The following is a 25165-nucleotide window of genomic DNA, read 5'->3' as shown; positions in this document are numbered from 1 at the left end:
CCATACATTGGCTAACGGGACATAATAATAAAATTGTTGAGAATATTTCCTGCCCCTGCCTATGGAGCCTATGGGAGGGAAATACATTTCTGCCTCTTTGATAATCTGGCTTGGCAGTTGACTTGCACTGACCAGTAGAATGTAAGAATATATGACACATGCTGGTTCTGAGTAGTTGTAAGCAATTGTGAGTGGAAGCTGTAAAAGTCATCACATGTTTCCACCATTGCTCTTTTCCCCCCTGCTGTGACACCACCATGTCCCAAATAGGGCCTGCTCCTTTTGCCTAAATCATGAATGAAAAAGATGAAACAGGGCAGCAGTCAATTTATGATGTATAGGAATGTGAACAAGAAATAAATCTTTTTTGTTGTTATGATATTAGGATCATTTGTTACTGCATCATAACCTAGCATAAACTAACTGATATAACCCCTTTCAGGATTATTCATAGAGTCTTTGAAGCAAATGTATGATGATACGGAAATCAGCGAGTCATAATGATGTGAGGCACAGTGTTCTCCAGCAAGGTAACAGAGCTAGATGTGTCGCCAAGCATCACAGATACCTCATTCGTGCATAAGGTACCGAGATTCTTCTTTTGGTCAAAGTTCTGATTGGTAAAGTAAATTGTTGCCATTTTGAAGATGTCAGTAGTGAAAGGAGTTTCCAGAAGAGGCCAAGAAAATTAGATCTAAAAAAAAAATTTTATTTTGATACTTACATAATGGGGGGGATGGGGGTCAAAGCAGGAGCTGACTGAACCGAGAGATATCAGGAATTAATAGAGTTGCATGCTGAAAGGAAATGGCATGGCTGTGAGCTTATTTATGACCTACTTCAACATATTGGAAGAAATGTCAGCAATTTGGAGGTCGGTGACATTGCTTGACAGAAAAACAGCTTCAATTTTCTAACTCTACCACAAGCCCCAAATCAGCCTGACCATTTCTAGGGCACATCTGCTTTGCCTGGCAACAAAAAGAGTAACAATAACAATAGGTAATAACCAATGATTGCATATACTGAACTGTGTTAACGGATTAATAGATGTTAAACAGGGCATTACTTTGCCATTCTATGTGACAAGTGTGTGTATTAACAGGGTCCTTCAAGACTACTTTAGTCAATAGTAAAGCAGTTTCTAAAGCTGAGCCTTTTAGAACAGATCATTCTTTGTTGTAGGGACCGCCCTGTGCCATGTAGGGTGTTCAGCCGCATCCCTCGCCTTACACATTCGATGCCAGTAGCACTGCCACAGTTATGACAACCAAAAATGTCTCCCAACATTGCCAAGACATCCCTGAGGTGTCTTCCTGCCGTAAAGGGAGACTCTAGTGGTGGGAAGTTAGAAACCACGGCAGAGTAAACTGAAGAGATTTTTGAGTGGACAGGCCTTTTGATTTACCTAATTAGTTCAGGTGGTTGATTAGCACTATGTTTTGCTTATAAATCAAGCCAGTCCTGCCCTAATTCCTCACAATAGTACCTACTGTGGATGGTAAATACAATCGGCATAGTCGGTCTAACATGGAGATTAGGCACCTGGCTCTGGTGTCTTACAGCCTGGGTTGGAATCCTGGTTCTGCTGATTGTTTGCTGTGTGACCTGGGCTCGGTTTCTTTACTTCTCTGCCGTTGAGTCTTTATCTATAAAATGAAATAACATAGCATATATGAAATAACGTAGGGTCGTTGAGAATTCAGTAAGTCAATGCACATAAGGTGCTTAGAACTGAGCCTAGGGTATAGAAAGCAGTCAGCTGGTCTTTACTGTTATTCTCAGCTCTGCAACTTAGATGACGTTATCGCCACTTTATGCATATGGAAGCGAATATTCAGGGGAAAATCACAGTTCAAAATCACACAGCTCCGAGGCACATGGCTGGCAAGGAAGAGGAAACAAGATTCAAAAGTCCCAAGACCAAAGTGCTTCTCCCTACACCCCTGCCTGAGTGGAAGACAGATTAAAGCCAGGTTAAACCTGGAAGGAAGAGCTCTCTTTCAGGGATAAAACTCGGAACCTGTCTGCCTGGCTTGTTGTGTTTGCGAGGAGTAACAGAAAGCCCACTGAACAGGAGGTGGGAAAACGGCCTTTACCACTGACTAGCTGTGAGAACTTGGGCAAGTCTGTCGAACATCCTGAGGCTGTTGACTCATCTGCAAAATGGACACAAAAACACCTGCTCTGCGTTCTTCACGGGTGGTGGTCAGAGAGATGTGAGAAAACCTACGCAGCAGAGCATCGTAGAGCTAGACCGCGCTCCCCAACGTCAGCGGAGCCGCCGCTCTGGGCAGAGCTGTGCTGTGCGTCGGCACGTGTGAGACCTCGTCTGTCCGTGGCTGTGTCCAGCAGCTCAGCCAGCAGCTCTGTGGGAGCCACACGGCCCCGCAGGCCCCGTGCGGGGGGCGCGCAGGAGGGCTTCTCCCGCCTGGTTCCGGGGCGGGCGGTCTGGGCGGTGACCCCAACCTGGATGCGGCAGCTGCTGCTTATCTGCCGGTAGTCAGCGACCCAGACAGATGAGGTGTCCGCAGCGACCTTCCTGCCTCCCTGAGTGTGGGAACTCGGGGCTTCCCAGGGCTGCGGGGTGGGAACGTAAGCAACACGGGCCTTGCTGACGCTGGGCCCCCGCGTCCTCCCTGGGCGCTGCCCTCACCCAGGAGGAGGCGCGGGAGGTCACCCAAACACCGCCCGGAGAGTGCCCACGGAGGACAGAAGCCGGGGCCCTGGGGTACCCGGCGGGCTCTACCTCCCAGCCTGATTAGGACGCTTCCTGCCAAAAGTCCCACCACCGCCGCTTTTCACTGTCAGCACGGAGAGTCGGAAGTACATCCACCGGGTGGAAACCCTCCTTCCCTCCCTGTGGCCCTCGCGGGCTTATTCCTGGAGTCCCTATGTCTGTAAGTTCCTGAGAGCTTTGTAAAGGCGGCATGTGAGGCAGTTTGGGAGAAAGGGCTCCTTCTCAGCCCCCTTTCCTCCGTCTGCAGAAGGCTGGGCCCAGCCCTGGCCTCTCTAGCATGAACCCCTGCGATTGTTACTCTTCACATTGATTGGCTTCTCCATGCCTTTCGTGTGTGTTGGAGTCTTTCTTAATTCCTTCCACTTGTCTGCTCTGCATTTCCTGGCTCCTCCCAAGAACGCCGCTCAGAGTGATTCTGTGGCAAGATGGAGAAGCATTTTACGTTCACGTTCATGTCTTCTCGTTTTTTCTTAGTCTGCTGCTGCATCTTAATATTGGCCAGCACCTGCTCTGCATTTAACAGACGGGCCAGACCACAAAGATCCTGAGGATACATGCGCCACCATGAAAGACAAAGGGGATGACTTCTCTTTGCTTACATTCTGGATATTAGACAAGTATTCCTCAAAGAAGTCAGGGGGCTGTGGGCGCCTGTATCAGTAGGTACAAACCCAGACCAGGCTCAAGAAAGCCTCCTTGAAGCCATGTTTGGGTTGAGCCTGGACGCATGAGCATTGTTCAGGTGAAGGGTTGAGAAGAGGGGAAAGACAGCGGGAAGGAGAACGGCATATGTGAGGGCTCTGAGAGAACACAGCATCTGGGGAAGCAAAAATGAATCGTACAGCCGCTTGTGGTCTGTGACTTGGGCCTCCCCCCCCCCCTTACGCAGTGTTTTGTCCCTAAACACTTCTGCCTACTCACCAACCATAAAACCTGTCGTGTAAGCTCTTTGAGGCTCTGCTTTCTTCCTTCCATGATCGCAATCTCAACCGATAATTTCCTAAAATGGTCTTAGAGCGTGGAGATTTCGATTTTTAACTGAATTTGACCACTTGACTCTACCTACTTATCCTGAGCAAGTGACTTAGCTTCCCTGAGCTGTGGTTCCTCATTGGTAATATGGGCCAGTGATACTTAATCATGTCTGTAGTGATGCTAATCGTAACATTTAATAATGTTTTCTCTGTGCCAGCCCCCAGTACTAAGTGCTTTTTGCAGTCGGTTGCATTTAATCCTCACAAACACCATGAAGTAGGTAATATTTTTATTGCAAAGGATTCTTGGGAAGTCTGAGTGCGATCCCCATCATGAATGTGCTCTGTAACCATTAAGGGTTAATGTAAAAATGAAATAGTATCACCACGGTGTTCAATAAGTGCACATGTAATAAATAAATAAATACATTCATTTGTATCTGTCTCCTGAGCAAACCAAACAAATGCAGTGGCCAGAATGCAGTGGTGTCATCGCGAAACTGCTAAGTGCATGTAATGCCAAACCGCTGAAGGAAGACTTCCATAGAAGTGACCCTGACTCTCCCAAGTTTACAGTCTGACCACCACCACTGCCTGGTACGCATACACAGACCCCTGAGTGAAAGCTCAGGATCAGTTCATGAAGAGGCACTGACATTGTGTCGGACTTACCGCCCACCAAGAGTGAGGGTCTTTCAGGAGCCTGAATACACTGGGAGAAATTCATAAGCTTATTGCAGAATTCGGGGTTGGAGCTGAAGCCAATGAGTCTGAGTCTTGGTATTCTCCTTAGTACATGTGTCTCCACTTTCTATCACTTTATCACGGCATTTTCTCTACTCCAAACCTCAACTCTGGGAAATTATTTATTCCCGCTGTATGCACTGGCTTCAGAATGACGGATTCTTAAACTGTCAGTGTCCAAAACTGTGGATGTGTCTAACAAACGCACATGAATAGGTACTTGTGCACGCCTGTGTGTGTGTTTATGTGTGTGGGTGTTTGTGTACATGCTTATGAGTGTGTGAGAGTGGCTTCCTACACTTACACTCCCCCACTTGGCAAGAAGCGGCTCTGGCTCCCCTCAGTGCAGCCAGTGTGGGAGGGGACCTGACACCAAAACAAATGAGGTGAAAGAGGATAACTGTGGTTTGATGCTCTCAGATCAGATGAGAAGCAATGAATAAGAAAGTCAATGAGCTGAAAATGACTTGAATAGAGGCACCGCCTAGGGATTATGTCCCCTGTAAATGACTGTAATAAACAGTTGGTTAAACTTCATGAAAGTGCTTTGAGCTTTACTATCCACTTTCCCATTCCCAATAGAGGCAGCCTGTCTTGGAGGTTAAGAGCACAGTCTGGGTTCAATATCCAACTCTATCAGATTCTGCCACTCACTAGCTGAATGTCCCTGGGCAAATCGCAATACCTCTATGCCTCTCTTTGTTCACCTCTGATACGGAGAGAGTACTAACTAGTTACCTCGTGGCATTATTACAAGGATAAAGGAAAATGAAATGTGGTCATTGATTTGCAACCAATACTTGATGGTATTTTACAGGTGCCAGCACACATGCCTAGAGAAGTTAGCTTCTTCTTCTGGGTCCCCCTAGGTAGTGAGTGGTAGTGCCAGAGGAGCCGGGCATCCTATCCCTGTCCCAGGTCCTTTCCATTCCGGCGCGTGGATCGCCTGTCCCACACTGACATAATTGGCAGGTTACAAATGATTTTTCATGCATAACTACTTTGATTTGCACTTGTTTGCCAAATCCACACATTAGCAAGCTCAGAACCCTAGGGAAAAGGTTTACATAGGACCTTCTGAAAACTAGTCTAGATCTAGGATGGCCTGAAGGAGACCCACAGGGTTATGTGGGTGAAGGAAAAAACTGACACCCTGTCACTCCCCCCTCCCTTGGGGACATGTGGATTACTTACTTTGTGGATTAATGTGGCACAGTCTTTAATCCCACGCTGGCTATGGCCTGCCGCTCCCTCCACCATGTGGGGCGTGCGTTCAAGCAATGAAAACTCAGCAGTCAGTCTGCTTTTTACACCTGCCACTCTGCCTACTTTTTAAAAATTTTATCCCCCTTGAGCTTTAGAAAAGCAGAGATAAATGTGTTTTCAACGATCTTTGCTCAACTCCCACTATGAAAACAATCGAAAGCCAGCTGGATGAGAAGTCAGGAAGCCAGGGGCTTTCGTCCAGGTAGGACACTGGTCAGTCTTGGGCCCTCAGGCACCTTGGGTCAGTGTTTCAGCCTTTGGTTTTTAATCTGTAATACAAAAAGAAGAAAGGAGCATTTACAGAGTGCCTACTCTGTGCCAAGGGCCTTCAATTATGTCACTTTATTTAGTCCTTTAAAAAAAAACTCTACTTGATAGGAATTTTTATCTGTGTTATGCAATTGAGAAAATAAAGGGACAGGAAAGCTAAAAGCTAAATGAATTGCCCCAGGCTCAGGTGGCAAAGAGGAATCTGAGCTGAAATTTGCACCTAGGACCATCTGACTCCGAACTTTATTTACGCTTGGACTAGTAATCCAATGCAGTCTGTAATGCTCCTTTTTATTCTAATATTATGCTCGTCTGTAAGCACAGTTAATCAATAGTTGCCTGAGTTTGTTACAGTGAGTCATTCCATGGGGTCTTATTCTGAGGAGTCAGAGGCCCTGAGGAGATCCACTACATCCCTTATTTGGTCACCGTTACATTAGCTAGCCCTCCTGACATTCTAAGAAGTAGTTTTATTGCCATCAGGAGAAATCTGATACTTGCCTTCATCTTACATGCCTCTTCCAATAAGAAAAACATTTCCTTGGAGGCCCTTCACTTATCCTTCCTTAGAAACTTAATGTTTGCATAACTGACTTTACCTTCAGTTACTGAAGACTGTTCATCAACAGAGCAAAGATATTTCACTTTATATATTTGAAAGATTCTAACCCACCTAGACTCAGGAAGTAGTATGAGAGGTACTTGCTTGATGAGAAGAGAGACGATGAGAATATTGGTGAGGAAGGAGCCCAGGGCACGGAATAACCAGCTACTCATTATTGTAGTGAAGATTGGTCCTTCCGCCTCCTGTTCCACTGAGGTGCCCCTGAAGTCCAACTCAAATGAGAACCTAACAGGCTTCAACTGCAAGCTCACTGTATAACAGCTGGGAGAGGGGGGTACGGTGGTGTGCACCCCACTCTACGGGAGGAGAGACAGGAACACGATGTCTTACCTTTTCTTTTTGTAGTGAGACACGTATATCATCAAGCCTGGTCCTTTTACATTGTACTTATGCTCTTTAAAGATAAGGATGATGTTTATTTTATTTGTTGTTGCATCCTAAGTCTAGCCCAGTGCCTAGTGCATTGTTGGTGCTCGATAAGTATGTGTTAAATAAATGAATGGGCCAATAGGGAAGATAATTAGGGGAATCCAGGCCATCACTGGATTAAATGTTAGTTAGCGAAGCCACCTAAATCATATGATATCAGCTCCTTGAGACCAGTAACCGTGTTATACTCATCTTTGTGTTCCCTAGGATTTAGGCTTGTGGAGTAGGGGCTCAAACATTTCTCTGGAATCGAATCAGCTTTAGGGACCCCTATGATCATGTAGTAAAAACACCCTAGAGAATGATATGGTGGAAGGATGAAAAAAAGGCTAAGTGATCTGAAGTTGAGAGTAATAAGAACAATAACAGCGACCACATAATCAAACTTGGTAGTGACCAGAGGCAAGGACACTCGCGGGAAGGAATGACGCTAGAGCTGTGACAGAGTTGTCCAGGGAGGGGCTATGGTGGCTGGGTCCTGCATGCCAAAGTAGAGTCCATTCGCATTTGCACTTTAGCAAAGGTGACTCCCCCACACAACACTCTGCTCAGCAGTTGCCCCATCATCTTCCAATGACCCAAAATAGCATAACCCTCACTAGTCAGGTTATTTTTTCTTTTTCCCTGTTCTCATATGCAGCCACTTCCCGAGTATATGAGCACTAAGATGAATTCCAGCTTCTGCCTTCCTGGACCCAGTACCGCATTCCTCTTCCTCTCCAGGGACAACTCACCAAAGGGTCGAGGGGTTCACTATACCCATGACTCCTGAAGATGGCCATGCTCAGTGATTCCAAGGGGATTCCCTGTTCTACACTGTGACTGCCATGGCTGACAACTATGTCTGTTAAAGAGGAGTGAAACATGCTTTTTAATCTTTAGTGGGGCCCCTCCCCTGTTTAAGAGAGCATCTGGTTATATAAAGCCCAAGAGGGGCAGAACAGAGGACTTAGTGATGCTTCATAGGTTTCTGGCAGGGGGGTCAACTTAGAGATCGACTTAAAGCTGGCAGGAATAGGAATGAATTAATGGCTTTTGCGGGGGGTGAGTAAGGCTGCTTTAAAGCCCAGTGGGAGCAGTGAACTACGCGGATGAACAGGACAGACAGGAAATATTCTTGAATGGAACAACAATGCGGGAAACATTTGGATGAGAAAACTGAGACAAAATGAAGAAATGCAGAGAGCTTTTATGTCCATTCTGAAGGTTTGGAGACATAATAAGAGCAAACATGACCCACTCAGCACTCTTCTAAGCTCTTTAGATATTTTACTTTATTTAGTCTTCACAACAAGTCTTTGAGGTAGATATTAGTATTATATCCACTTTACATGTAAGGAAACCAAGATAAAAACTATGGAGTAACTTACCCAAGGCTACACACAACTAAGTGGTAAAGAAATCTGGAATGTGGGCGCCTGTGTGGCTCAGTCAGTTAAGCAGCTGCCTTCAGCTCAGGTCATGATCCCAGAGTGAAGTCCCAGGATCGAGTCTGCATCAGGCTCCCCACTCAGCGGGGAGTCTGCTTCTCCCTCCGACCCTGCCCCATCTCATGCTCTCTCCCTCTCTCTCAAATAAATAAGTTAAATCCTAAAAAAGAAAAGCTGGCATTTGAAGCTTCAGCTCTATCCTATACTAACAGTTATTCAGCACTCTGTACTAGGTAGTATGCTTTAGTCTAGATCTGGGGTGACCCCAGGAGACCTAAAGAGCTATGGGTGAGGGAAAAATATATATCCTGTCACAACCCCTCCAATTATTTAGTCTGTGAATTGATGTGACACAATCTTTAATCCTATGTTTATTTGGGGTTTTTTTTACATGTATCCTTCCCACAAAATACTTGTATCTACACATCTAAGTGTGTATATGGTGTGGTATTTATGTACTCCTATGTAATTCACCGTCAGTCCTCAAGATCATGCCTCATTCTTACCTCTAGTTTTTAGCATGGTTTCCATTAGCAATTCCTGAGAGGAAATGAGCCACTCCTTCCAGTTAACAGACAGTGAAAGTGGTTTGGAGGAAGTCATTGGCTTGAGCAAGGTCACAGGTCAAGTTAGCGGCATGTGGCTTAAATCAGGATCAATAACCTCTGTCTCCCCAGCCTGATCCTTAGAGGGGCTGCCTGTCCCGGGACCTGGGCCACATTCCAAATTGGGTAATCCGGTGCATGCTGCCTGTCTGAAATTCCCCTTGTGGTTTTGCTCACATCTGGTGTTTTTCACTTCTCTTTCTAAACACGTGCTTTGATCCTACTGCTGCTACAGCAGAAAGATGTCCATGGTTCCAAGGAGCACAGTTAATCTGCTGAGAGGTGAAAGATACTCCTCTCAACAGGACTTCTAAAAATAAACAATATCAGAGCCTCACTATGTCATGCTTGAAGCCCTTCCCGGAAACCCCCACGTTTTGTAAAGTCTACAGTCTCCCTACAGCTTCCAAACCTCTAATGTGCCTGGAGTCTTAGCCTCCCCTCCCCAGGTCCCCTCGAATGCCCAAAAGGTTTGAAGTCTCATGCTGTTCTTCCTTTGGGTCATTCCCAGAGTAGACAAGGGTGACACGTGGTTAAATGTCTTCCATGAGCATTCTGTGGTCATATTTCTCCATCAGTTAACACACGTTGGGCTAAGAGCTATGTATATTTACTTCCAGAAAACCTTATCTACAACTAGATGACTTGTTTTACTTATTTTGTCCAACTTTGATACTCATTTGCCTCTTACCTTATCTTTGTAAGTCTGGTTCTTAATTATAAAAGTATTTTTCCATTTCATGAAAATGTTTAGGGAAATAGAGAATAAGAAAAAAAATCCAAAATCCTGGTACTCGTAACATAACCATTATTAATTTATTAATTATTCAGGGTTTTTTACTTCCATATGCTATTTTCTTTGTATGGGTGTATGTGTATTTTTTGTTTGTTTTTACATGGCCAGAATCATAATTTACATGCAATTCTTGCATTCTCTTCTTTTCACTATTTAATATTATATTAAATGTTGCTACATAACTAGCAGATATGAAATGAAAGAAACGTGTAGACTTTGGCAAGGGGAGAGCCAAAAGCCATCCATGACCTCCCATAAACAAATGGATTAGGAATATCATTTGTGGGGACACAACTCTTCCCCAAGGTGCTGAGGTTTAAAATGGGGATAGAGAAGGCATAGCTGACCACAAAGAAGCAAAGCAGCCCAGAATTTTTGGAGACGAAGGATTAATTTGAAGTCACAAATGGCCGGATTCAAGATTCAAGACAACCCCCCTGTTAAGTCAGAGGCAAGGCTAAATGCTTTGGTAGCACCTGCCTAGACAGTCTCCAGAAAAGAGCACCTTATCACAGATATGGCCAGAAAGAGGGGTGTTTGGGGAGCACTGCTCCTCGGGAAGGAACATTTTCCCATGCGCTGTGGAAAGTTATAATAAGTAAGTTACATTACCCATTCCATTCCCGGAGAATTTTCAGAGAAGAAATGAGGAGGCAGGGCATTCTTTATTCCTACTGGAGGGAATTGTTTGGCTTCCTAGCTGTGTTTCCTACTTTCTCATGCTTCTTCTTTCCTTTTCAATTGCCCCATCAGACCCCCCTACACCGAACTAAGAAATGTTACCCCAAACAGATTAAGCTGTCCTCATGTAACCAATCTTTCCCCAGTCCACCTTCCAACCTCTCTTGCTTTCCTTCTCAGACTCTCCCAAACCCCAGGTGTCCAGCCAGCTCACTCTCCGCATCCACCCCTGCCTCACACAGAGCCCCAGGTGTCCAGCCAGCTCCCCTGCGCCGGCTCACTCTCCACATCCACCCCTGCCTCACACAGAGGCCAATGGCAAGTGGCGCCCACATGCCCTGCTTAGCAGCCAGGGTGAAGCCTTCTTGTGAGAACGGAGCTATCCCCTAATGAGAGGTAGGAGAACACAGCTATTATGCCCTGCTTTACTTCTTTGGAGCTGCTCTCTATCCCCATTTTAAACCACACCAACTGACCAGCAGCCAGGCACATCGGGCACCTCATGCCTCATGACAACGCTGGACGATTGGTATGGCTATTCTCCAATTACAGATGAGGAAACTGAAGCCCAGAGATGTGTGCATGTACTCATATAGAATATTGCAGGGACGTAAGGGAACTGACGAAAAACCCAAAGGTGCAGAGAAAAGTACAAAGCAAAATTACCCATCACCCACCCTCCCCTCGGAGCCACTGTTCACTTCTGTTTTTTTCTTTTTTAAGATTTATTTATCTGAGTGACAGAGAGAGCACAAGCAAGGGGAGAGGCAGAGGGAGAAGCAGGCTCCCCACTGAGCTGGGAGCCAGATGTGAGACTTGACCCCCAGACCTGGAGATTATGACCTGAGCCAAAGGCAGATGCCCAACCATCTGAGCCACCCAGGCATCCCTGTTCACTTCTTTATATACTTCCTTTCACTCTGTGTGTGTGTGTGTGTGTGTGTGTGTGTGTGTGTGTGTGAAAGAGAGAGAGAGAGAGAATAATCCATGACATATATGGGGTTTGTTTTGTTTTTCAAAATTGGGATGATACTACTTTTATTAGTTTGCTAGGGCACCACAACACAATAATGTACCACAAACTGAGTGGCTTAAACAACAGAACTCAATTCTCTCCAGTTCTGGAGGCTAGAAGTCTGAGACCAAGACGTCTGCTGGATTGGTTCTCCCCAGGGCTGTGAGGGAGACTGTGTTCCAGGCTCCTCCCCTAGCGTCGGGGGCGGGGGGTTTCTGGCCATCTTTCCTGTTCCTTGGCTTCTTCTCTGCCTTCACCTTCACCTGCTCTTCTGTCTGCCTGGCTCTCCACATGACAGTATTTTTATAAGGACAACAGTTGTATTGGGTTAGGGACCCACCCTACTCCACCATGACCACATCTTCACTTGAATAATTACAATTACAATGACGCAATTTCTAAATAAGTTGGTGTTCCAGGGAACTGGGGGTTAGGACTCCAACATATCAGTTGGGGTGGGGAGAACACAATTCAACCCATAACAACTATTTACACAATATTTCATCTCTATTTTTTTTCCACTCACCATTCTATTGTGATCATTTTCTGGGACAGGTGCATTTTTGTCACGGAAGGGGACTGGAAGTTGCCCAGGGCATATGTGGGCAGGGTGGAAGGCCTGGGTGGGGCATCACCTTGGGGAGCAACCCAAAGCCACGGGGGGAAGGCAGGAAATGGAAAGAACATATAGAAAGGGCAGGAGAGCTGTGAGAACATGGACCATCATCATGGTTTGCCTACCTCACGGGTTTTCTAAGTACTTCCCAGAAACAGGTGTTAGAAAAGGAAAGCTGCCAGGACCTCCCAGGACCTCCAGGCCCAGCTCCCCGCCCATACCCTCATCCTGCCTGGGAGAGCTGCAGAGACGCAGACAAGAGGGAACGAGTGTGAGGGAAGTTCGGGAAGGTGAGTGTACAAGATCTGTCAGCTAGGAAGCACTGCGGTATGGTCATTAAGAAGTCCCACACAGACTCAGAGAAATGTGTTTTCAAATTCCAGCTCTGACTCTCGTGTTTCTGTACGATCTCGGGCATTATTACTCAGTCTCTCTAAGTTTCAGTTTCCTCGGCTGAAAATGGGCCTGATTATAGTACCTATTGACAGGGTCGCCGTGAGAATAAAAACGAGGTGATACGTGTAAAGGGCTTGCTGTGGTGCCTGGCCTGAAGAAAGCCCCTCATGCACGCAAACCACAGATACTCCCCATCTGCGGCTCCTGGGGGCTGCGCTGATGCTAAGGACGCAGCAGGAAACAGAAGTGACACAGCTCCTGTCCTCACACAACGTATGTCCTGGAGAGAAAGGTAGATACTGAAGGAAAGAAATACACTCCTGAAGCCTGTCATTAGAAACTAAGTAAATAATTTGAAGGAAAAAGTGATTTCTGAGAGAGAAGAGTGGGGAAATGGATTTAGTTTTGTGGGGATGGGAAGGGAAACGCTGAGGCGGGGGCACTCTGAGGAAATGACAGTGGCTGAGACCTGAAAGTCAAGTTGGAAATGGCCAGAGGGAGGGTGGAGGTGGAGGGGCGGGGAAGAGGATCCCAGGTAGAAGGAATCAACCAAAGACAATGAGAGCTGGGTGTCCTAGAGCAACCCAATGGTACCTGAGTTCCTGCTGGAGAACCCGGCTGATACCAGATCTTGTAGGGGGTCAGGAGATCTCTGTGGCTGCCTGTACTGCCCAGGCAGTCACAGGGGAGAGGGCAGTCAGGGAGAGGGTAGGAGAGGTGGGAACACCAGGAAAGAAGAGGGACAGGGCCCAGGTGCAGAGGGGGGATTCAGAGAGAAGGATGAGGTCTAAACAGGACCAAAGGATTTGACAGCTGAACAGTCCTGTGAGGCCTCTGACTGAGGTCAGAGTGAAAGCTAGCTTGCACGGGGTCAAGAAGCAGCGTGTGGGGAGGAAGTAAAGGAAGAGGAGGAAGTTAGCATATATTCTTTTCAGAAGCACTATGATGAAGAAGAGAAAACGGGTGATAGCTAAAAGGAGAATGGCTTTGTTTATTTTTCTTTTAGATGGGGGCATTTTTGAGCATTTTTCTCAGCTGAGGAGAGGGATCCACTGGACAGACCTCCAAGACAGGAAGAGAAAGTAGGACTAAGTCAGCTTTCAGGAGGCCTCATTCCTGCGGCTGTCTTGCCTGCGATCAGAAAGTGGTAGACTCTGGTGTCTTATATTATAGGGCCACAGACCTAAAACAGTGCAATTTCAGTCAGAGATATGGTTAGTCAAAAACTCTGCCCACAGCATTTCCATGGTTTTTTTCAAATTAAAACTATACATTAAAATAGTCATATTTTTAAATTCTGGATTTCAAGGCAATAGGCATTTAAAGTAAAATTTCAGGAAATTCCTATCCAGACACAATTAAGAATTTATCCCAATAACACTTTAGTGCAATTCATGGTCCCCTTAATGTAATCCTGGTTTTGGTTTTTAATTTGATAGAATCCTTTCTTTGCATTTACCTTGGATTGCTTCCTTGGGTCAGAACCCTCCAGGGCAGCCCCAGATTTCAGGTCAGTTTGGCACCAACAGCTCTTTTCAATATTTTAAGTCTTAATTTCCCAGTTGCTCAGAATTCTTCTTCCTGCCTCAACGGGAGATGGAAAGACAATGGTCCTGCTGGACTGACGGACCCAAGGTACAAAAAAGTCTCACGTTACCTTCTCAGCTTCTCATCAGCTAGGAAGGATCCACATTCGCTGTCTCACTTCCTCCCTTTCTCAGGCAGCAGAAGAAAAAAGACAAATTACTGATTTTAATTTATATCAAAACTAAACATGCACAAAGTCGACAGAATCGAGTAGTTCTATATTAATAACTAGTAGTTCCCCACTCCACCCTTTCACCACATCCTGGGGATTCCCTTCATCTCTTATGTTGAGTATTCTGGTTCTTGAATTCCACCTCTTCCTCTTTCTTGATTCACGCCATTGTTTTGGTGGAGCGCATCCTCCAGTAGCTTCCTAAGAAAGAAAGCAGGGAAGACGTAACACACCATGAGTGCCCTGCCCATATTCTCCTGGCACCTGCCACATCCATGCAGTCTAAATTACCAATACAGGGGCGCCTGGGTGGCTCAGTCGGTTGAGCATCTGCCTTCAGCTCAGGTCATGATCCCAGGGCCCTGGAATCAAGGCCCACATCAGGCTCTCTGCTCAGCAGGGAACCTGTTTCTCCCTCTTCCTCTGCCTGCTGTTCCCCCTGCCTGTAATCTCTCTGCCAAATAAATAAATAAATAAATAAATAAATAAATAAATAAATATCTTTTAAAAAAATTCCAGTACAAATGCCTCTTTGTCTGAGGGCTTCTTCTGGACAGCAAAGGTTTGCTCATGAAGAGTTAGGGATAATCAACCCCCTTCTCCCAGGGAGTAGCTCTTAACCAATGAGCAATGAGGGTTAGTGGAATAAATCCCTCAGCTTACTCAGCCCTGAGTGGGGATAACTTTGAGCCATGATTTCCACACTGGTCTCCGAGAGTCTCTGCGAGGAATCAAGTTCCAGGTGTTCACAATAACTTACTAGATATAGTAGCTTCCTTGTTTCACTTCCTCACGGTCCTAGAGGTGTTTCCTGGATCATCTCCCAAATAAATTGCTTTTGCTCTTATATCTTCTATCCCATGTCTTATCTTTTTGCTGTACTTTCTACTTTTCACATCTTCTGGTGAGTTCTTTTTTTCTGGGATCGTATTTAAATTTCTAAGATTTTTTTTTGTTCTCTGACTGTTCCTTTTAAAAAATAGCACTTAATCCATTCAACTGTCAATGGACATCTGGGGTCTTTCCATATTTGGGCTATTGTGGACATTGCTGCTATAAACATTGGTGTGCAGGTTCCCCTCCAAATCATTATTTTTGTATCCTATGGATAAAGAAGATGTGATACACACACACACACACACACACACACACTGGAATATTACTCAGCCATCAAAAAGAAGGAAATCATGCCATTTCCAATGATGTGGATGGAACTAGACAGCATCATGCTAAGTGAAATAGGTCAGTCAGAGAAAGACAAATACCATACGTTCACTCCTATGTGGAATTTAAGAAACAAAACAGAGGAACATAGGGGAAGGGAAGGAAAAAGAAAATAAGATAAAAACAGAGGGAGACAAACCATAAGAGACTCAACTCTAGAACACAAACTGAGGGTTGCTGGAGGGGAAGTGGGTGGGGGGATGGGGTGACTGGGTGATGGGCATTAAGGAGGGCACTTGATGAAATGAGCATTGGGTGTTGTATGCAACTGATGAATCACTAAGTTCTATCCCTGAAACTAATAATACACTACATGTTAACTAAACTGAATTCAAATAAAAAATTTTTTAAATAAAAAAATAAAATTTAAGCAAATAAAATTAAATTTAAAATGGCATATAGAAATACATATAAATATAAAAAACTATTTTTAAAAAATAGACTATCCTGTCTCATCTCTCTGAGGATACTGATAATTTTTTGCTTTCTTTTTCTCTCAGAGATGATGCCACTTCCAAATGATCTTTAGAGAATTTCTCTCCAGTGTTCTCAGAAAATCTCCAGGCTGGTTGTCGGGGTTACAATCTATGTAAAGGAAGAAGGCAGGGGGTCTGTAAGTAATCTCCTTTTTTCTTCAGTATATTTCCTTCTCACAACTGTGCCTGGTCCTCCTTCTGTCTTACTGTCCCAAAGAATGAAAAAAGCTCCATTTTTTGGGCACTGTGGGGAAGGGTCAGTCCACTTGAGAGACTCAAGGGGAAAGGGAGAGTTGGGGGGACCTCTTTGCTTCTTGAAATTTCAACTTATCTTACTCTTTTTAGCCACAGCTTTATTCACAAAATACCAAAGTTCCTGGTGCCACAAATTGCTGAGTGCGTAGAGAATTCTGAAGTATAAAGCAAGTGACATTAGCTTTCTCTTCCACTGGCTTAGAATTCACCTTACTTGGGTCTCTTGGTTCAGTTACCACACATTCATCTACGTTCCAGGTTTTAAAATTATCCTGCGGTTACCCTTTTCATATTCTCTTTGTCCTTGCAGGTTTAGCCTTAAAAAAAAATCCATTTACTTAAATTCTTGTTTGCTTATGTATGCATGAAGTAATTCTGGAGACTGGGGCACCTGGGTGGCTCAGTCGGTTATGCATCTGCCTTCTGCTCAGGTCATGATCCCGGGGTCCTGGGGTCCTGGGATTGGGCCCACATGGGGCTCCCTGCTCAGTGAGAAGCCTGCTTCTCCCTCTTCCTCTGATGCTCCCCCTACTTATGCTCTCTCTCTCTCTTGCTTTCTGTGAAAGAAGAAAGAAAGAAAGAAAGAAAGAAAGAAAGAAAGAAAGAAAGAAAGAAAGAAAAAGAAAGAAGAAAAGAAAAAAGAAGAAAAAAGAAAAGAAAAATCCCAGAGACACACGTAACAAACTAGTGAAAAGCTTACAATGGACAGGAAGACAGTGGGACCCAGGCCAATGGGAGATGTAGATGAGGGAAACTTTTTTCCTCTGAGCCTTTTTACATTTTTTTGGTTTTAGAACCATGTGAATATATTACTTAACTTTGGGTTACGTTCTAGGAGGGAGTGGAGCACAATGTGTGTGTCTAATCTGTTCTCTTTACCTGGAAGTCTCAAGTGTTATTCTTCTAAATCAGCATTCTCGGGGTTGAGACCATGCAAAGCTTAGCCATTCTAAGCACGTTCAGAAGCTACAAGCAAAAATATGGACAAATTTGACTCTGTGAAAATTAAAAATTTCTGCAAGGCCCAAAACAAAATCATGAAATAATGTCAGAAAACCAAAAACAAATTGGGAAAAAATCTTTTCAACAAATATGAAAAAGGTACAGTTTCTTAAAATCTGGAGTTCTTACAAAAGAATTAAGAACAGATTGAAATCCAATTGAGAACAATAGACAAAGGAAATCTATAGAATACACAGGTATTTACAAGTACCTTTTTTTTTAAGATTTTATTTATTTATTTGACAGAGGGACAGCCAGCAAGAGAGGGAACACAAGCAGGGGGAGTGGGAGAGGAAGAAGCAGGCTCCCAGCAGAGCAGGGAGCCTGATGCGGGGCTCAGTCCCAGGATGCTGGGATCATGACCTGAGCCAAAGGCAGACGCTTAACAACTGAGCCACCCAGGCGCCCCTACAAGTACCTTTTAAGTATATGAAAATGCTCTACCCCACTCATGGTTTAATGAATCAACATTAAAATAAGAAACCAGGTGTGCCTGTGTGGCTCAGTCAGTTAAGCGTCTGCCTTCGGCTCAGATCATGATCCCAGGGTGCTAGGATCAAACCCTGCATCAGGCTCCCTTCTCAGGGGGAAAGTCTGCTTCTCCCTTTCTATCTACTTCTCCCCCTGCTTGTGTGCTCTCTCTCTCAAATAAATAAATACAATCTTAAAAAAAAATTAAATGAGAAACCAGGAGCGCCTGGGTGGCTCAGTCGGTTAAGCATCTGCCTTCAGCTCAGGTCACAATCCCAGGGTCCTGGGATGGAGCCCCGCATTGGGCTCCCTGCTCAGTGGGGATCCTGCTTCTCTCTCTCCCTCTGCTGCTCCCCCTGCTTGTGCTCTCTCACTCTCTCTCTGGCAAATAAATAAATAAAATCTTAAAACGAGAAACCATTTTTCACCTACCAGAATGACAACATTATAAAAATCTTATAATACACACTGATGAAGTAAGGATATGGAAAACAGGGAGACTAAGACATTTTTAGTAGGATTAAAAGTTGGTGCAGCCTCTTTGTAGTACAGTTGGATACTATCTGTCCAAAGTTTCAAAGTTATACCCTCTGGCCCAGCAACTTCACTACCAGAAATTTGTCTTATGTGTATGCTTGCACTGGGCATTAAGACATATCAAAGGCATATTTACAAGGATATTCATTACAGCCTTATTGGTAGTCATAAAAACCCTAAGCAATGCAAATGTTCACAGAAGACTGGCTACATAGATTATGGAATCTTCATTCAGTGAAATACTAAGCAGCCATTCAAAAGAACGAGACTCCTTTATATTTATGGAATAGTCTCCAACATAGATTAAGTTTAAAAGCAGAATAACGAACTGTGTGCATAGAATGACCCCACTGGTCTGCATGGTGGTTTTTAGAAAGTATTTTATTTTAAGATTTTACTTCTTTATTTGAGAGAGAGAGAGATAGCCAGGGAGAGCATGAGAGGAAAAGAAAGGGAGAAGCAGGCTCCCTGGCAAGCAGGGAGCCCATTGCGGGGCTCGATCTCAGGACCCTGGGATAATGACCTGAGCCGAAGGCAGACACTTCACTGACTGAGCCACCCAGGCGCCCCATAAAGTATTTTTTCTTACAGACATTGACAGGTTTACATACACAGAGACTATCTCTGGAGGAATATATAAGAAACTAGCTACTTTGACTACCTCTCAAGAAGGAAAGTGGCACAGTAAAAGGCCAAGAAAGGGAAGGAGATGTTGTTGTTTCTGTCTTAAATATTGTTTTTTACTTGCTCTTTTTCAATCAAGTGTATGTTTTAGAAAAACAATGGACGTACTGGTCAGGGGTTTGGGTTGCAAGCCACAAAAACAAACTCCAATTAATTTAAGCAGAAGATGCATTTATGAAGGGATATCGGGTGGTTCACAGGTGCTGCAGGAGGACTGGAGACCCCAGGTTTAGCAGCAAGCCAGAAACGCCTTCTCGAGTTATGCTGCAGAACAAGGGCGTGAAGGGTAACGCTGCTGGGACGGGACACCCCGAGTCCAGATGCCCATCCCCGCTGCTTGAACCTGCAGCACAGAAACCTACCAACATCGTCTATATTCGGGGCTGCTTCAAAGCATGACGGGAACTCCAAAGTCATCTAGTCCAACCTCATTTGTGGATCAAGAACTGAAATAGTTCTGGGGGTGGGGGGAAAGCAGGTGGTTAGAGGCTTCACCCAAGATCACCAAGCCAGGAGAGTAATAGAGCTGGTACTTCTCTAAGACCCGTGCTCATCGCATTGTGTTGCTTTCTGCAACTTTAAGAGGAAGAGGGAGGGCAGTGGCTGGTACTTCTCTAAGACCCCTGCTCATCGCATTGTGTTGCTTTCTGCAACTTTAAGAGGAAGAGGGAGGGCAGTGTTCTCTTTGTAAACACTCAGATGTTCAGATCACACTCGATTTCTCAGACAGCAGGGCTGGTGCTCCATGCTTGACTTGCTGCCTATGAGCTCTGCCGTGAAGTTTTACTCTTGCCTTCTGCACGCCTTTCTAACCTCCTTTAATTCTTCTTTAATTTTAATTCCGGTAGAGTTAACATACAGTGTTATTTTAGTTTTAGGGGCAATATAGTGATTCAACAGTTCACTATATCAGTACTCATTGTGATAAGTGTGCTCTTAATTCCCTTCACCTAGTTCACCCATCCCCCCACCTCCCTCTGCTAACCATCGATTGTTCTCTATAGTTAAGAGAGTCTGTTTTCAGTTGGTCTCTATTTTTTCCCCTTTGTTCATTTGTTTTGTTTCTTAAATTCCACATATGAATGAAATCATACGGTATTGGTCGTTCTCTGACTGACTTATTTCATTTAGCATTATCCTCTCTAGCTCCATCCATTCTGTTGCAAATGGCAAGATTGCATTCTTTTTTATGGCTGAGTAATATTCCATTAACTCTTTTCTGGGACTACCAGTTTTGCACTTTCCAATCTTCTCATGGCAATTTGTATTACTTCTCAAACCTGGCTTTATTACTTGCTGATGTCTTGGGAAAATATTGAATAAGACATAGTATTAGATGGATGACAAAAGGAGAAGAAACAAAGAAAGACAAGTTCATGTAGGTGCCAATCATTTATTTGGGGAATGGTCATTTAATGCTAGATAATGAGGACAAGGGTGAGCTACAAATCAGAACTAGATATATTTCTTGCTCTGTAGAAGCTTACTTTCTAGAACAGTTGCTCCAAACTGTTTTCATCATGCCACTCAAGCCAAAAAAAAAAAAAATCACATACCCAACAACTGCATATTTATTATAAATAATATAAGCTCTACTGTACTGGTTTTTGAATATTGGTAAAGCTTAATTTTCTTAGTATCTTAAAGAATAATAAAAACAAGTGTTCACATATTGTCTTCCCACACCTCAGTAGATATCACCTTTGGCACCCCCTTGAGCATGGTTCCAATAGGGGAATCAGATGGATACCCCAAAATACTATACCATAAAAAAGTGTGAAGAGGCCTGTCACATCAGAGTGAGCAGAGTATTCTTAGAGGATTGTGGAAGCATTGCAAAAAGAAAGGAAAGCTGAGAATATTCAAGGGCTCCTGACCTAGATCCTGAGCCCAGCTTGGGCCATGCATCAATCCGGGCTTCAGTTCCTTGGCTGGTGTTTGTGCAAAGACTGCTTGATAAAAAGGCTGCGAATGGGGGCCTCTGTCCCCTCTGAAGCATCCATTTCCCAGCACCTCAGGCTGGGAAACATGCCATCCCATGATGTTAGGGACAGACACGTCTGACACATGGCCCAGAACTACCTTTGACTGTCCACACAATCAACAGCGGAGTGGCAAGTGCCATGGATGTGGAGGCAGGACACTGAATCCTGGCTCTCTTGCTAACCAAAGGTATGACTACAGTCCCTCAGCTTCTCTGAGCCTCAATTTTCTCATCCGTAAAGTGGAATAATAAATGCCTTCTAGGATAGGGGTGCCTTAGTGGCTCAGTCTGTTAAGCATCTGCCTTCAGCTCACGGGTCCTGGGATCAAGCCCTGCTTTGGGATCCCTGCTCAGTGGGGAGTCTGCTTCTCCCTCCCCCTCTCCCTCCCCCACCCCACCCATGCTCACTCTTGCTCTCAAATAAATAAATGAAATCTTTTTTGAAAAATGCCCTCTAGGATATTAACAACTGCTAACATGTGTTGGGTTTTTCATTGTGCAGTACACGAATCATCTCATGAGCTCCTCATGACAACGTGATGAAGTAGATGCTATGATCGTTCCCATTTTGCAGGTGTGGAAACTAAGCCCCTACTCTACCCACTGCGCTCCCTGCTGACCTCCCAGTGCTGCCCGGGGGTGGACAACTAGGTAACCTGAACCCTGAGGTATGCACAAGGTACCCTTACACATCGTGTAAGATGTAGTCATTGTCCTCAAGTCTAAATTCAAACTATGCTTCTCTACACAGCCTTGAGGGTCAACAAAGTAGGATCTGGTTGGAAAGAAAAGGTGGAGAAAGAGAACTTTAAAGTTACCCTCGCTATTTTGGGTGTATGAGTCTGGAAAGAGCGCCAGGTGAAGAATAAGGAGACCAGCTCTGCCCGCACTTACACGCTGCGAATCTGGACACATCATTTGAGCTGAGGTTCCTTATCTCTTAGGGATCCTAATAAACGAGCTCTACGGGGTCTTCTTATTGACTATTTGCTAAACGCGCCGCAGTCTGGACTCTCCCTGCTGTCGGAGCAAGTGGCCTAGCGCGGCAGGAGCACCGGAGGCGCTGCTTGGGTCGGTGGGGGCTCACTCGGAAAAGGCCGCGTGGGGGCCCCAGCTACAGTGGATGGCGACTCTGGCCAGAGCTCTGGTGGGCTGGGCCGGTAATTACAAGGAAATATTGCAGAGAACGTTTCTGTTGTGGTTGTTCCCTCTGTTGACTTTGGGCAGTTCTGTCATTTTTGAACTGACCCTTCCCAGATGAGATCATCCGTTTTCAGCTGGGTAAAGCCAGAGCCTTGCAGCTGATGGGGTATTTGAATCCGCTGTGGTTCGGCCGCTGGAGGGAGGCCAGGGCAGCTGACCCCCCCACCCCACCCTAGCTTCAGGGAAGTGAGGCCAGGGCTGCAAACTTGCTGACAGTGGCCAGCGGCCTGCAAACCCAAACATCCTCCTCTCCTCCGCCTCAGGGGGGCAACCCGAAGAAAACCAAACCACTAGCTTTCCAGAGCAGGGAGTCTCCAGCCGAGCCCCCTCCCTTGGCTCACAGCCTCTTGGGGACAAGGTTACAGTTACAAATTGAGAACTGCTGACGTCTCCTTTTTGGTTGTTGTTTTAAAAACAAAACAAAACAAAACAAAACAAAACAAAACAAAACAAAACAAAACAAAAAACACAAAAAACAAAAAAACAAAAACCACATGTACGCTTTCCTTCATGACTTAAAGCTTCACATAGCTGATTCAGACCCAAAGGTATATATTTGCCTGCTTTGCTTTTCTTGTTTTCTCAAGTTTGAACAGTATGAACGCGGCCATTTAGGAGTCGGAGAGAAGGAAATCTCATCTGCGCAGACCTTTTTCCTAAACTTTCCAGTTTCTTTTGGCCTCTGAAAGCCAAATAGAGTCTTTTATGCCAAAGATTAGAAACATCTGGCCCTCACGTTTGAGCAAGGCTGGGCTGAAGTGCGCAGAGCCAGGTGGAATGGCCTGCCTATTTGAACTATGGAATTTAAAGCCTCGAGAGGACTAAAAGTTACTAAATTCAACCGCCTCGTCTTATAGATAAGGAAACAGGCCCAGAGAGGTTAGGACTTACTTAATGTCACATATCTTGTGAGTGTCAGAGGTGAAGCCAGAACCCGGAGATTAACTGGAGGAAACTTGCTCCCACCTACCGCTCCTTACATAGACCCAGGCACAGGGAGGAAACGAAAACAGAAAGAAAATGTTTATAAATATGCTTAAGCACTCTGTTTAACTATTTCCACTTGTGCTTGCTTCCGCTCAGTTCTCATCCACGGGCTAGCTGTGCTTCCTCAGGAGAAGAAAGGGATTCAGTGTTCCCAGAGCACCTACTATGTGGCAGGTGTTCGCGAGATTATTTCGTGGTGGAATTTTCACAACACCATGAGGGAGGCATTATTATACCTGTTTTGCAGAGGGTGAAACCGAGAGGTTAAGCGCACTTGACCAAGGTCACATGACTCAGAAGCGGTGGGGTCAGGATTCGAATCCAAATCTCTCCAATGCTGCAGCCTCCAGAGGGCCTGACACCACATTGCCGTGGTCACTGCGCGTGTCACAGTTTATAGTTTTATACTTTCCCGCTTTCAAAATCACAACCTCGTTTTCATAAGTATTACTTTGTGGACATAATCATTCATGCAACAAATATTTATTAAACAGCTTCTCCACGCCAGGCACGATCAAGACGCTGAGGCTATAGCCGGGAGCATTGTGCACGGATCCCCGCTCCCGGAGAGCACAGCTTCTATGGGCGGACGCAGTCGATAACCCAAATCCGTAAGTCAGTCTAGGTGACAAGTGCGAGGGCGCGAGGCGGGGCAGTGGTGGTGGGGGGGGAGAACAAAACAAGGCTGGGGAATAGGAAACGTTGTGAGCTGGGGGTGGGGAAGGTTAGCAATTCTAAATGGGATGGTCAGAGAAGGAAAGTCTCCTCTGTGACATCTGAGCAGATCTGAAGGTGCTGAGGGAACAAGCCAAATGGGTATCTGGGAGAAGAGGGAAGGGCAAGTTCAAAGTCACTGAGGCAGGAGAAGGCCTGGTGTGTTCAAAAACAGTTAGGAACCCTTAGGGCCAGAGTGGAGTGCGCAAGAGGAAAGATTATCCGATGGAGTCAGAGAGTAATGGGGGCCAGATGAGCCAGGGCATGGGACCAAGAAAAACACCAGCTTTTCTGCTGAATGAGAAGGCGGCCGTGGAAGCTTTTGAGTGGAGGATCGACACATTTTCATTTTTGAAATGATCCCTGTGACTACGGCGTTGAGAGTAGACCAGGGGATGGGGAGCGGGGCGGAAGCAGAAAGACACATTGAGAGGCCGTTGCAATAATTCGGGTGACAGAAGGTGTGACCGGGACCTGGGGAAGTGAAGGGTGCAGTGAGGAGCGAGGCAACTCAGGGTGTATGTTGACAGTGGGACCAGGGTGATCACCTCCTGTCTCACGTGCCCGGGTGTCGCAGAGCATCTATTGTGGGATCTAGGTGTCCCAGCGGGCATTATCACAGATCATCTTTCTATTCACATTGCCACTCACACTCTTTGCATGTCTTCTTTCCTTAGGATGAACTCCTGGAGCTGGATCACTGAGTCAGAGAAGGGGACCATCGTTATGCTTCTTGTTCCATATTGTCTCCTCCTTAGTAGGCTCCGCCAGCAGGGCCTGAAAGATCCTTCATTTAAGATGCTCCGGAATTCCTCTCCTATCGCCAGCATCTCTCACCCTCTCTCCCACTAGGGTTTTCTTCTTTTTCGCCCTCTCCTCCTTCTCCTTTTGAGGAACTTATAAAAGGGAAGGGTAACAAAGATAGACAAAGTTTAGTGCTCGCTACGGACAGAGGTGAGCAAAGACATGGAGGGATTTCTTCATTTTTTTTCTTCATTTTTCCTCAGGGTCTTACAGCCCTGAGAAAGGGCCAGCTGCTTCCCTCAGTTAGATGGAATCTTCTGTAAGAATCAACAAACTAACAATACTGCTGACTTGGAGACCCCCCCTTTTTTTTTCCTTCTGGGGAGACCAATGGACTTAACAATTTCAATTATCTTCCACACTGGCCTCTGGTGCTAGATCAAACTGCCTCCCCTGAACAAACATTCCTCTCACCAGGGTGGGAAGTTCACAAACTTTTTGACTCGGTTTATTCCCCTCCCCCATCTGTTTGACTTCC

The 25165-nt window shown here is 45.3% G+C and overlaps 1 long non-coding RNA gene across 1 annotated transcript; it reads left to right on the top strand.

Moving 5' to 3' along the window:
- Positions 1 to 270: 270 nt before the first annotated feature.
- On the top strand, positions 271 to 25138 carry LOC148109217 (uncharacterized). The gene is made up of 6 exons (XR_015726424.1): positions 271 to 584; positions 12680 to 12879; positions 16071 to 16183; positions 21554 to 21647; positions 23664 to 23780; positions 24561 to 25138. It is a non-coding gene; the product is annotated as an uncharacterized LOC148109217 (long non-coding RNA).
- The last annotated feature ends 27 nt before the right edge of the window (positions 25139 to 25165 follow it).

The sequence above is a fragment of the Ursus americanus genome, chromosome 12 (assembly GCF_024610735.1).
Source record: "Ursus americanus isolate L20-20 chromosome 12, mUrsAme1.1.p, whole genome shotgun sequence".
Lineage (NCBI taxonomy): Eukaryota > Metazoa > Chordata > Mammalia > Carnivora > Ursidae > Ursus > Ursus americanus.
The sequence above is the reverse complement of the archived record's forward strand: the minus strand, read 5'-3'. Positions and strand labels throughout refer to the sequence as shown.